This window comes from Meleagris gallopavo, chromosome 19 (assembly GCF_000146605.3).
Source record: "Meleagris gallopavo isolate NT-WF06-2002-E0010 breed Aviagen turkey brand Nicholas breeding stock chromosome 19, Turkey_5.1, whole genome shotgun sequence".
NCBI lineage: Eukaryota > Metazoa > Chordata > Aves > Galliformes > Phasianidae > Meleagris > Meleagris gallopavo.
Window position 1 is genome coordinate 9,078,250 of NC_015029.2, and position 12,163 is coordinate 9,090,412.

Below are 12,163 nucleotides of genomic sequence, written 5' to 3' on the forward strand. Positions count from 1 at the left end.
AAATGATAAGAAGCTCCAATCCATGTATTATTTGTGTTGACCAAAACTTTTAAAGCTACAGTTTGTTCCATCAGGCCCTACACAGGGGCCAAACATCTCAGTTCTTCCTTCCTGATGTACAGCTGTCGGATGTTTTTGCTCTCCTTCATGTCTAAGGGAGAATTAAGTTCAAGAGGCATTTTATGTTCTGATCAGTTCTGATCTTGGTGTGTCTACAAGAAGATTCTGGCAGCTGTGGTTTATTCAGTTTGGCTGAATGCCTCTGACTCACACAGCGGTGCCTCTGGAGCTGCCCAGCGGCTCAGGCAGCTCACTCAGGTCCACCTTAGCTTGTCACACCTTCAAAATATTGTTAGAACCAGGTTTTTACCTAACTAACATGACATGCTATGTGTTCCATCTGCTTAACCTCGGCGTGTGGGAAGTGCAGATGTGAGATCATTGTGGACAGGTTGCAACCGAATTTTCTGATTACAGTCTCTAGCATCCAGAAATTGCTTTTCCACCAGTAATTTCATTTGCTTTCTCACATCATTTCCACATGCTTGACCCCTCACTTTTTGCTGTTCTTGTTCTGGAAATCAAGACAAACAAGCTACTCTGGAACACTGTTCTGCAGGTTGTGTTTGGGCAAGAAGCTGGTCAGGACAAGGATTCTGTGCATGTAGGATGAAGGATTTCTGAGAGGCCAGACCTGTCACCCACAGTCAGACAGGAGAGAAAACAGGTGGCATCGCCCAGACCATGTCCCTGTAGACATCTCATCTTTTGCCCCCAGAGGTTCTGAGGGTTTGTTAATGGTTGGATGGCAGTTTTTTTTGAGGCAGAAGGACTCCTTATTTCGCGTGGCTTTAGCTTTTATTCCAGATAGGCAGTTTCAGATTTTCTACTAGACCTGCTGAACATTTTGTACTGAGTTACAAACTGTTGTCAGTGGGTTTAACCCAGCTGACCACAGACTTGCCTTTATTAGTGCACATGCACAGAGCCCTTAGAACAAGCTCTAAAGCTTTTATATCCATTTTTGTTAGTGTATGATCTGACTGGTTCTGGAGAGGCAGGCAGACAAGCGCGAGCTACCCATGGACTCAGGAGATAAGATGTTTCATACCCACGAGCCTGTGCTGCTCTTTGAAACAAGGCTCTTCCCCTCCAGCACTGTCTGCAGTGCTCACTTTCATCTGGGCAGACTTTGGAAGAGAAATCTTGGAACGGCCTGCTGCACTGGCCAGCTGCTGGGCCTTTTGGAGATTGTATTATGCTTAAAGAAATCAATCGCGAATGTTCCAACGATCTCTTTCATTCAATCCTAATTAATACAGACCTAGACTTTCTCCATTTCATATACACTTGACACTGGCTTCTAAAACATCACCCAACATACTAAATGATGGCAAAAGTTATGCTGCAGCCAGTATCATTCACGTTACAGAAATAGGCCGAACCACACACATCCCAAAAGCCTTTTGAATGTAATCCCCATTTGTGGCCTTCATTTATCTTTATGTCTTTTCCAGTTCTACTCCCATTGTGCCTACAGAATTCAGGGATCCATTTTAGATTAATACAAAAGCTGTACAATGCTCTTTTCTGTGGATCTTTACTCTTTGGCTCCCCAAGTGCAGGCTGTTCCCTGTCTTGTTTTGTGTGCATACTCTTTTTCTGCCTTTCTGTTTTGTCCCAGAGGTTACAGCCTGCGTGCACCAACACCCACTAGCACTGACAGGATCTCTGGACGCCCCCCCGCCCCCCCCCGGCTGCTCCAGCACAAAAGAGAAGTCATAGAAAAGACATTTGCAGCTATTTGTAGAACTACTTTCTCTGCACACAACAGCTCCAGCTCCTGGGGATCTGTGTTTGGAATGTAAGGTGTGCTGCTGCCGCTTACATGCAGACACCATCATTACTTGCTGGCTTAGAAAAGACTGAAAGCCAGGCTGCTTTTACGGTTTACAAGATCTGCATATAAATATAATCCATTTTAATTCCACAATTATACTGGAGGTGATGCCAGGTGTTAAAAGGGAGAATGAGTTTCTGGCAGGACTCCAAACTTCTCTGTTCTCTCTGTTTCTATGGGTTGGAGCAGACCAAGGCAGCACTCCTGCGCCCAGTTTCCACCACTGACGCGAGTTTACTTCGTAGCTGCCACATGGAGGCTGTCCAGAGGTTACTTAACTTTATTTTGAGACAGTTCTTTGAACTCTTTAAGTGAGCAGTGCCAAACGAGTGCAAAAACGTGTGTAACTGCAAAGCAGAAGTTATTGCATTTCACATGGAAAGCTGCAAAAAATTCAAACTGCAGCAAATGAATGTGGCCACGTGTGCGTATCTCTCGTTCCGCCTCTGAGCCCTAACTGACGCTAGACAAAGCTGTGCTGGAGACAGCAGAACCAGATTTATGCTATTTTGGGAAAAGCAGAATCTGATTTGTGTTATTTTGGGAAATGGAAACCATAAACTACTGTGTGTCCATTTGGGGATTTGCAAGTTATGTGAGAACTCACAAGTCTATCACATATAACAAACACAGAGGAATTTATACTGGCTGATACTGAAGGAAATCTTCCTTCTTGGGAAGGAGACACTAGATCATATTATTTAATAGTTGTAGATCAGAAAGCACGGACCTGTGAAGCAGGGCTGTGGAAAACCAAACACGGTTAAAAAAGGTAAGGCTGTGAGAGCATGAAGAGCTATTTGTTCTCCTTTCCCGAGGGACAGGAGAAGTCCCAGGAGCTTTACAATGGAAAGAAGGTAAGGATGCACTTCTGTATAAAAACCACTGGAAGAGTGTTTGGGGAGAACACAGGTCTCAGAGTTCAGGAGCGCAGGATTGCTACGATAAGGAGGAGTTGCAGTGTTAGAGGTGACACAAACCCAGACACCAGCAAGACTGTGGATTGAGGAAGGATTTCAGGTTCGTGCTGAGGAAGTTAGGGAGAAAACAGTCTATACTGGGGGTAGACAGACATTCAGTACTTTCTAACTGGTTGGCATCCCAGCGCATGCTGTTGGCACAAAATAAACCTGGTAAGGGTACATCAGAGAGCTCATTGTGTTCGTTCACGTGCCCAAGCTTTCTGTCAGAAATATGCACGGGCCAATCCCAGGGCACTGCATCTGTTGCCCTTGAAGCCAGCACTGTGCTTCACTACTTTGAGCTGGTTTTCTTCATTAAATACATTTACTGAGCAGTAAATCTATTGTTCAGTATGAATAATTAACAAGGAAAGGTGTCACTTACTGCTCTAGTGCTTCACAGTTCTGGCCATCAGAGTTTCCAGCTCTACAAAGCCTGTAATGGGAAACTGTCAGCCCAACTTCTCGTCTCTTTACAGAGTTAATTTTGGGTATGTTTCTTATCTTGGGGCTTTACCTAGCTGTTGAAAGTGATAAAAACAGATGCCATAAAACACAGGAAAAATGCAGCTGGACTGAGCCTAAGTATTAGCAAGGCATATTCCCTTGACATGCACTAATCTTTTACCTTCAAAACCAGGAAAGATTCAGTTAAACTCACAATCATTTTATAGTCTCCACAGAACCGTAGAAGCCTGGGGATCCTTTGTTATTCCTCCATAAAGAGGAAGTTATATTGGAAGTGCCCTGTTTAAGTTGGTTGTTTTTAAATACTAACATTTATTGCTCTGCAGTTGCTCTTTAACGTGTGCATAGAGAACAAGAAAACACCTAGCTGCTCGGGCATACATTTAGAAACAATAAAAGAGTCCTCTGTTAATAACTGTTTACCCATTTTTCCATTTGTATAACTGATCATTGTTAATGATCCAGTTAACGGGATTCATTAGGGAGGTTGATGGCTTGCAGTTATACAGCTGCACCCTGCTTGTGTCCTCACCAAACAGAACCAGATGAGTCCATCAGGCTGAGGTTCCATTGAGAGCCGGTTGCACGCAGTATCTTTTAAAAATATGCATCTTTGCCCACATTTTTGGCAAGGCTGTTTCTACTGTTTATGGGGAACAATAATGAAAAACTGGTTTAATTTTGGAGTTTCTGAGGTGATATCTGGATGGTCAAAACATTACTTTAAGTTGTCCCCCAAGCAAAAGTGTTCTTAAAAAAAAAAGGATAAAAGAGTTAGCAATACACCAACATGAGCGTTGTGCACAGAGCTCAGTTGTACGTCCGTGTGTGGGAAACACAGTACTTTGATTGAAAGCTGAGCCCTGTGTATCTCACAGGACATTAATGCAAAAACGAGAGAAATCTAATCTTAATCTTCTAGAGACTGAAACACTGATACAACATGTCGTGCCCTGTCATCACCTGTTGCTAAGGGTCGAGATATTCCCAGTGTAGGAAGGAGGCTGTGAATGAGGAGCGCATTTTGATGACTGCAGGGGAGGGCAGAGTCTCAGGAGCAGCTGAAGATGCTGCTATTTTATAGTGTATAAGATACACCTGACCCGGGCAGCAGATCAGCAGGGGCAGCCTGAGATACATGCACAGAAAACAGCTCCTTTGGAGCTACTGGTACATTTAGCAGCTGTCGGTCAATGAGGAGAGCTCATCCTCTCAGAAGCAGAACTCCTCACAAACTGCGGTTGCAAAGGCCTAAAATGTGGCTTCTTCAGCCTTCCCTTGTCCCAAATCTAGCATCTCTCCTGCAAAATTTTACAGGAGCAGACTGTAAACTAACTTCAGCATTATGCCACCAAAGGCTCAAAAAACTCTCAAGACTGAAATGCAGACATGGTGTGCCATAAAGCAGCATCACATGCACTGTCCCACCAGCAGCGAGCAGGCCCAGGAATTTCAGCCTGCAGCAGGCAGACGGCACCCTCAGGTGTGGGCTTCTGCAGAAAGGACAGGGCAGGAAGGGCTCCCAGCATCTCAGGGGAGGAACTTGGCCAGTTATCTGGCGGTAGAAGCAATGAACAAGATTAGAAGAAATTGAAATTGCAGTGCACCGTGCTCTCCTTCTGCAGTGAACAGGCCCGAAGCCCTGCTGCTTGGGGTGCCGGAAGTGGACTTGGCAAAGCGCAGGAGATTACAGTGATAGCAGAGAAGCTGGGGCTGCAGCATCGAGTTTCTGTCTGAGAATTTCCTGACCTAGAGAATGGCCAGAGCCTCCCCTTCCCTGCAGCATGAATTCTCTTGAACAGAGCCCTCAGAATCTGCACACAAACTGTATCGCCGTGTCCCTGGGCAGTGAGCAGAGCCCAGCACAAAACCTGCGAGGCTCTGAGAAGCGGGGCTCAGCGATCTCCTTTAATTTTAATTACAAGTGCAGCGCTTGCTCCGCTCAGCCCCACCCACATGCCATTTCACGCCTGATTTCTTCTCTGATTTCTTTGGGGAAAGAGAGGGAATTCGAGTGTGTGTAATTTGGGTTAACAAGACGCATTATATGCAGCCTCATTCTTGTAAAAACTTTCACAGGGAAATCACCCAGCCCATGGAGGGAAAAAGTTCTCTCCTTATTGTAATTTTTCCAAGGCTAATCAAACTCTCACCGTTATCCTATTGATCAGAGGGAAGGTTTGATTTTCTACCGGCTCCTAGTTAAGGTACAGTAGCTGATGCTTGGCTTACTGCATGCTGTGAGTACAACAGAGATCAACCCTCCATTTCTATGCTTCTTTTTGTCCCTTTCCCAGATCCCTTTTCCTTCAAAGCTCACCTGCCTTCTGCTTTTGTGGTGCCCTACCTGCATTTTGCCATCTCCTATATCTGTTAAGCAACAAAAGGTGAAGAGCTGGCTTTATACAATTAAAATTGACAGAATGAGAATGGGAAAAAAAGCAAAAAAAAATCCTAAACAGGTTTGAAAACAGGAGGAAAAAGGTAAAAGTTTGGTATGGATGCAGCATTCCCCAACAACGAGGACACAGGCTCTGTGTCCTGTACCTGTGGCTGTCATTAGCATAACCTCCTTCCTGCTTGGACAAGTAATTATAAGGCGCGTGCGCTTAATGGCGTGCGTCCAGAATTGTCCGTGAGTGCTTGAGATCTGATCCTGCCATTATTGCCATATGCTTTATAGTCTCCAAAGCTTGTCTTCCTGTGTGAGGGAAAGCACCAGCCTCCAATTCAAGGTGCAGCTCCTGTCCCTCTGGTGGACAGCTGCTGTGTGTCAGTGCGTGGTGAGGAGGCCCAGAGCAGCTCCACAAGAGCAGCATGCTGGAGAAAGGCGCAGGCTTTGCTTTGCCTTCCTGAGCAAGGGTTTCCTTGGATGTGTTTTGTGTCCCTTCAAGTCACTTGGGAGTTTAGGAGAGTCAGAGAGAATAGATTTTTCTGTCATTATTTGATAACCAATACAGTTCCCTTTGACCCTCTCCCCTCTTCCCAAAAAAGAAAGACCAGCTCAGCATTGTGTTATTTTTCAAAGCCTTTACAAATTAAGACAGTATCGTGGAAATTCTCGTTGGGTTTCGGTTCATACTTCCTCCCATGCTGGGCTGAAACGGGGATTCTTTTGTGATGGCTGTGCTGCTTATTTTTTTAAACCTCCTGAATTTGGCACACTGCCCTACTTTATTTTCTTTCCATTCTCTAGTGCTGCTCCCAATGGGAGGCTCATTCGCTTCTAATGCATGGTGTTATCTTTTGCAAGTTGAACTCTAAATCCCCATGTTGTTTTTCCTCGCTTGTTATTCAGGTGCAGGGAATGTTAATGATGTCTCTTTGGTTGGTGGATGCTCTGGCTAGGTGGCTTTAATTGTTTTTATTAATGTGTTTTATAAAGTAAATTTCAGCTAAATGTAGATTTTGAGTATAGCTAAGAGACAGCACATCTGGGAGACACCACAACCATGCATCCGTGTGTGAAACGCATCTTCCGTGGCAAGGAAGGACATTCACAGGTGTGACTGGGAGAAGTTTCACTAAAGCTAAAGTTCACAAACTATAAACTGACACCTGATCTTCAGAAGGAGATCTGCAGACTAACCTGTTTGAGGTCACTGGGTACTGTTCCTGTGTGGGGACAGATGCCCACACCAAGGAGAGCTCTTTGATTAGCAGCACTTAACAGTCCCCTTCCACAGAACTAGCATTAGAGGATTTGGTGGAAGAAAATACATACTAGTGTCTGTCACTTGTCTGTTTGTTATTGAGCCGAGAGTCCCATGGGAGCCATGCAGTAAGTAAGCAGTAAAATCATCCAACAATGCCTTGAAAACAGTTCTGTCTCTAAACACCGCATCTCGCAGGCACTGACTGTCTTCAGAATGGCTTTCTTCATCCCGGGAGACCATGTTACCTTGGACAACACACAGCCTTGGCCAAGAATAAATAATTAAAGCTGGGTGGTGCTTGACTTGTTGCTGCAATGAGAGGATACGGGGCTAGAAAACAAGTTGATGGATTTCACATGGGCAAAATCTCCAGGCCATTATCCCCTTCCCAAGCACTTGCCCTTAATTTCTATGCAAGAGACATTGTCAGTTTGGGGGATTCTTACCAGGAGCTTGTGAGAGAAATGTTGAAAAGGGATTTTTCCAGGTTGCCTTTTCCATCTTCCCGCTGCATTAACTGCAGGTGGTGCAGCTGCTGTTTCGGCATTTCTTCTTCAAAAGCTACATCACGTAATATCACTGAGATCACAAGGAGATGAGAAGAAAAATGGCCCTATAGGATTTTTGATAAAAAAAAGGATACATCCATAAAAGATGAAAGGTTAAATTGCTTTTAGAAACACAGCAGCGTTTAAACAGGTGAAGATCCTCGGAAATGGAGTTTGGATTCAATAAAGTAGCCGTGCAGAAGGGCAGAGGAAGGCCTTTCTTTGGAGGGAAATGTCACACTTTAGTGTTAATAAAATGTCTAGTGGTATGATAATAATGATAGCAATCAGGAGCCTTTATTTTTCACCTGGCAGGGCTGGTTCATGCGTGTTTTTTTCAAAGCTACCTGCAATTCAGGAAAGAACAAAAAAAGAATCAGGCATGCATTGACTGAAAAATATCACAGCGTAAGAGAAGAGAGCCGAAACGGCCCAAGACACCTGAATGTTACTGGGGAGATAAAACGTGCTGCTCCCAGGTGGCAGGACATTTTCTTCTTCAGCCTTTTAGATATTGCCTCTTCACAGCTGAGTTGTAAAGACATTGCAGGAGATTTACAATCCTAAAAGAATATACAATGAAAATGTCAAAAGGAAAAGGCAATTGCAAACAATAGTTTTGCTCTGGGCTGGCTCACTCTACGCTCTGCTTAGTAGTGATGTATCACAAAGGCAATGAGCACACAGCATTAGATTCTGCTGCATCTCCTGCATATTTAATGTACAAAAACTCGGTGGAACAGAATTTGTTCTCCACTGACAGAGGTGTCACTTACAACTTTTCTGAGGAAAGAGAGGCAGAGTGGGGAACACTGGTCTGTCAGGTGGCCCCACAGAGGCTGACAAGTAACTGACCGAGATGTCTCACTGTGTGCTCTCTGCACACACACACAGATGTCCACAAAAATCACTCCTTCTTCCTCCTCTTTCTCCTGTTAACACATTGCTCACCGTACCTCTGGTGCATCCTGGATAACTGCTCTGTCTGCATCATTAGGTTAATTGACTCTCTTTTGTTGAAATATTGTTTACCCCCAAATAAAAACTGGCGTCCCTCTCTGTCAGGGTTCAGCTTTGGTTTGGGCTATGACAGGGGCTGCCAGCAGTTCTGCTCCGCCGTTCCCTAAAGGAGCTCTTTTGGTGAACTTGCTGAGGGTGGGAACACAGCAATCATCACTCTCTCAATGACTGTTTTTCTTTCCCAAAAGCACTTCAAGATATGAAAATACGTAGCTCCAGCAAGCTGATTAATTCTGTGGGGATCAGAATTAAATATAGCACCCACTAAACTGGTAACTTCACAGTTAGTAGTAGTTAAATACACAGAGAAAAACAGCTAGTTCTTTATGATTGCACCCTTCAATCGAGCAACATTTCCTTTACTGAAACTTATTAAGTTGTGTGCAGGTACTGGTCTGGTCTCCGGCCTGCTAGTCCTGTGCATGGCAAACACAAACCCACCTATGTTAACAACGTGGGCTGATACATGCCTATGGGCTGGGCAGATGGGAGTATTTGCCCACAGAAGCAGGTCCCCATGCAGCCATGGAGACCTGCACTGGTGCAGCAGCAGCTCTGGGGGCTGGGACGGGGCAGCAGCAGTGTGGCTTCACCACACTCCCAGGGCAGGAGCCCTGCTGCACAGCCCCACTGTTTGCGGTCATGTCAGGAACAGCGTGGGATGGAGTGGGACGGGTAGCTCGAGCTGAAGCTTCTCAGAAATATTTCCTACACATGTTTGGCACGTGCAGAGCTTGCCATCCACCCGGCGCTCAGACGCTCTGGAGCTGAATGCCAGAGAGCACATCTGGAAGGAGGAGACTGCTGTCCTGCAGAGAACTAATAGGCTGCCGGGACTTTTCAGCTATAAACTTTCCTCTTGCCTTGTGCAGCAGCTGGCTGGGTTAGCTGTAGCATTAATATCATAGCATTAATATTAACTTCAGCAAGGCTCACACTGGAGATGATACACTCCAGCCCCAGGAGCCAAGTCTTTTGAACAGTGTTTGCAAGATTCAGCCATGAGCTCTCACTCCAGCATTTACTTTGAGACTCCTCGACTGTAGATACGCTGTTCATGCCGGTCTAGAGTGTGTGCTGATGGGGAAGGTGCCAGCTCTTGTCAGTCACAAGTGTTGTAATGAATTACCAGGGGCCTCACAGGGCACAGCTGCGTGTGTCAGCCTTGAGAATGAGCACTGGAGCAAGATGCAAAAAGATGAGGACCTGCTAAGACAAAGTATCAGAGAGAGAAGGAGCTTCCTTGGCACAGGAGCCTGTGGATCCTGCTCACCCTGAGCCCCTTGCTGTGTTGAGCCCTGACAACAGCATTGCTTCTGCGGGAGACATGAATGCAGAAACATCAATAACTGATATAGAAAGCACTGGCCTAATGCGGGACTCCATGGCATTTCAAGGCCTCAGCTGCGAAAGGCAGCCAGCCAGGCTGCAGAGGGGATGGGAGCTGGTGGGATTTTGCATGGGTTTCCTGGGATCCAAAATTTGCTCTGCCATCCTGTCTTTGAGAGGAGCTCAGAAGAAGTCTGACGCCAGTGAGAAGTGCCATCGTGAGCCTGGAGCAGACACTGCGTCCTTACAGAATGAATACACAGGTAGCCTTAACAATTTGTCTCCTCTCTGTCAGAAAATGGTTCTCACAATGTACCCAAACATTTTGCTTGAGGAGGATTCGGTGGGAGCAGGAAATATGGAAAGTCAAATGATAAAAGAAGCACTGCAGTGTTACAGGGAACTGGTGGGCTAATTACCTTTCAATAGTTAATGCATTTTCCCAGTGTATCTTTGCTACTGTAATTTGTGCAACAAAAATACATCATTTATTGCTGTACATCCAGCACAACTCTGAGCTGGCTGAGTGCTGCAGCTGTTGATTCATCAGCAGCACACTTGGGAGAGCTCTGGACTTATCTTTTGCCAGGGCAACATGTCTTTTGGACTAAGTCTGATCCAGGATTGTCTTGAAAAGGAAAAACAACTCAGAGTCTGCCCAGATCTGTACTGTGCCGCACATCTGGGAATTTGCGTCCCTGGGCCTCTCTGCCTCCCAGTGCCCATTGCTGGGTGCACAGCACACAGAATAAACTCACCCCCAAAATCTGGGGCTGGATTACCTCTTAGCAGAACATCAGACCATTTTCACTCTAAAACTCACATGGTATGGAAATGAAAAGAAGCAGGAAATGAAGATTATTAATGCAAGTACAAAAGTTTCTCTCGTTTTTTTTTTTTTTCCCCTGGCACTAATTTTGAGTTTTCACTGTTACACTGAGAGGTTCACAAACAAATATTGCAACTTTCCACCAGAGCCCAGGACAGCAGGCAGCTCCCCGCCTGGCCTTCTGGTTCCTCTTACTTTTGTCTGTTTCCCCCTCGTCCTTTTTGGAGCAATCTTGAGCCTCTGCCAAGGAGGGGGTGTTACAGGCTGGCTGCTCCAAAAGTTCTCCGTGTTCTGTTATAGCTGGGTTTAGGTATGGCTGTAAAAATATAGCTGCTCTGTAATATAATGAGAAACATGAGAGAACCAAAAGTGAAGCAGCCTCAGAAAACTGCCAGCAACAGCGAAATGAGCTCGTCTGTGGGTTGGAGGGGCAGAAACAGTGTAAGTTCTGCAGTTTCAGAAATGCCTCCAGTATGAAGAAAGTTACACAGACAATATATAAAAAGAAGGAATGTTTGGCACCTTTCTAAAATAATGTGCTATTTGCGGGACAGGGATCATTGCATTTTGAAACTAATGGTTTATAATGCTAAAAGGAAGAATATCCCGACTGCTTTTCTATATTCTCACGCATTCCCTGTTTGTGACTATTTAGGGCATCTCTCACCAGGATCTCTGATCAGTTTGGGCCCAGGCACATGTGCAGGCCCTGCCTGAGGAAGGAGCTTTGTCTCAGCACGGTGAGCTGTGAGGGATGCTGTGGTTCCGCAGTGCAGCAGTCAGGAGAGGCACCGTGCTCCTCTGAGTGCTCCATGGAGGTGGCCTTTCCCAGCAGGTGAGCATCTTTCCATACCCAGTGACACGGTGAGCTCAAGGCTAACTGACTTCCCGCTCTTTGATAGCCACTGGCTAAATCCACATGGCAAACCTCCATTTGGATTTTGGTCCGAAGCCACACTGCCTCTCCTCTCCTCCGCTCTCACAGCCGGATTCTCTGGGAACTGGAGAGGCTGAGGTGAATAATAGATACAAATTACGACCAAAGAAGAAATGACTGTCATTGTAAAAATGTATTTATTAATGATCTTCACATAATTCTCTGGGAGTGATATTCTGCAAGACAGAATTGTAATAGATTTTCACCAAATGGGAATTTTTTCCTCCAGAACTATGTAGCATTAAAGGGAGTGAAGCAGCTGAATATATTTCCTCCAGTCAGGGAAATGACGGATCAGGGACAAGAGACAATACATTAGTAAACAATATAAAAAATGTACATTTTGTCATTTTGTATTCCTGAGTTATTCTAAATCTGTGAATAAATCGAGAGCTTAAAGTCTCTGGAGCTGTTTTGAAGTCTCTTGCTTTCTATAAATATTGCATTTGCCTCAAGTAAGAATTTCTGACATGTATTAAAAAAATACACATTAGCAAAGCTTATAAAATAGATA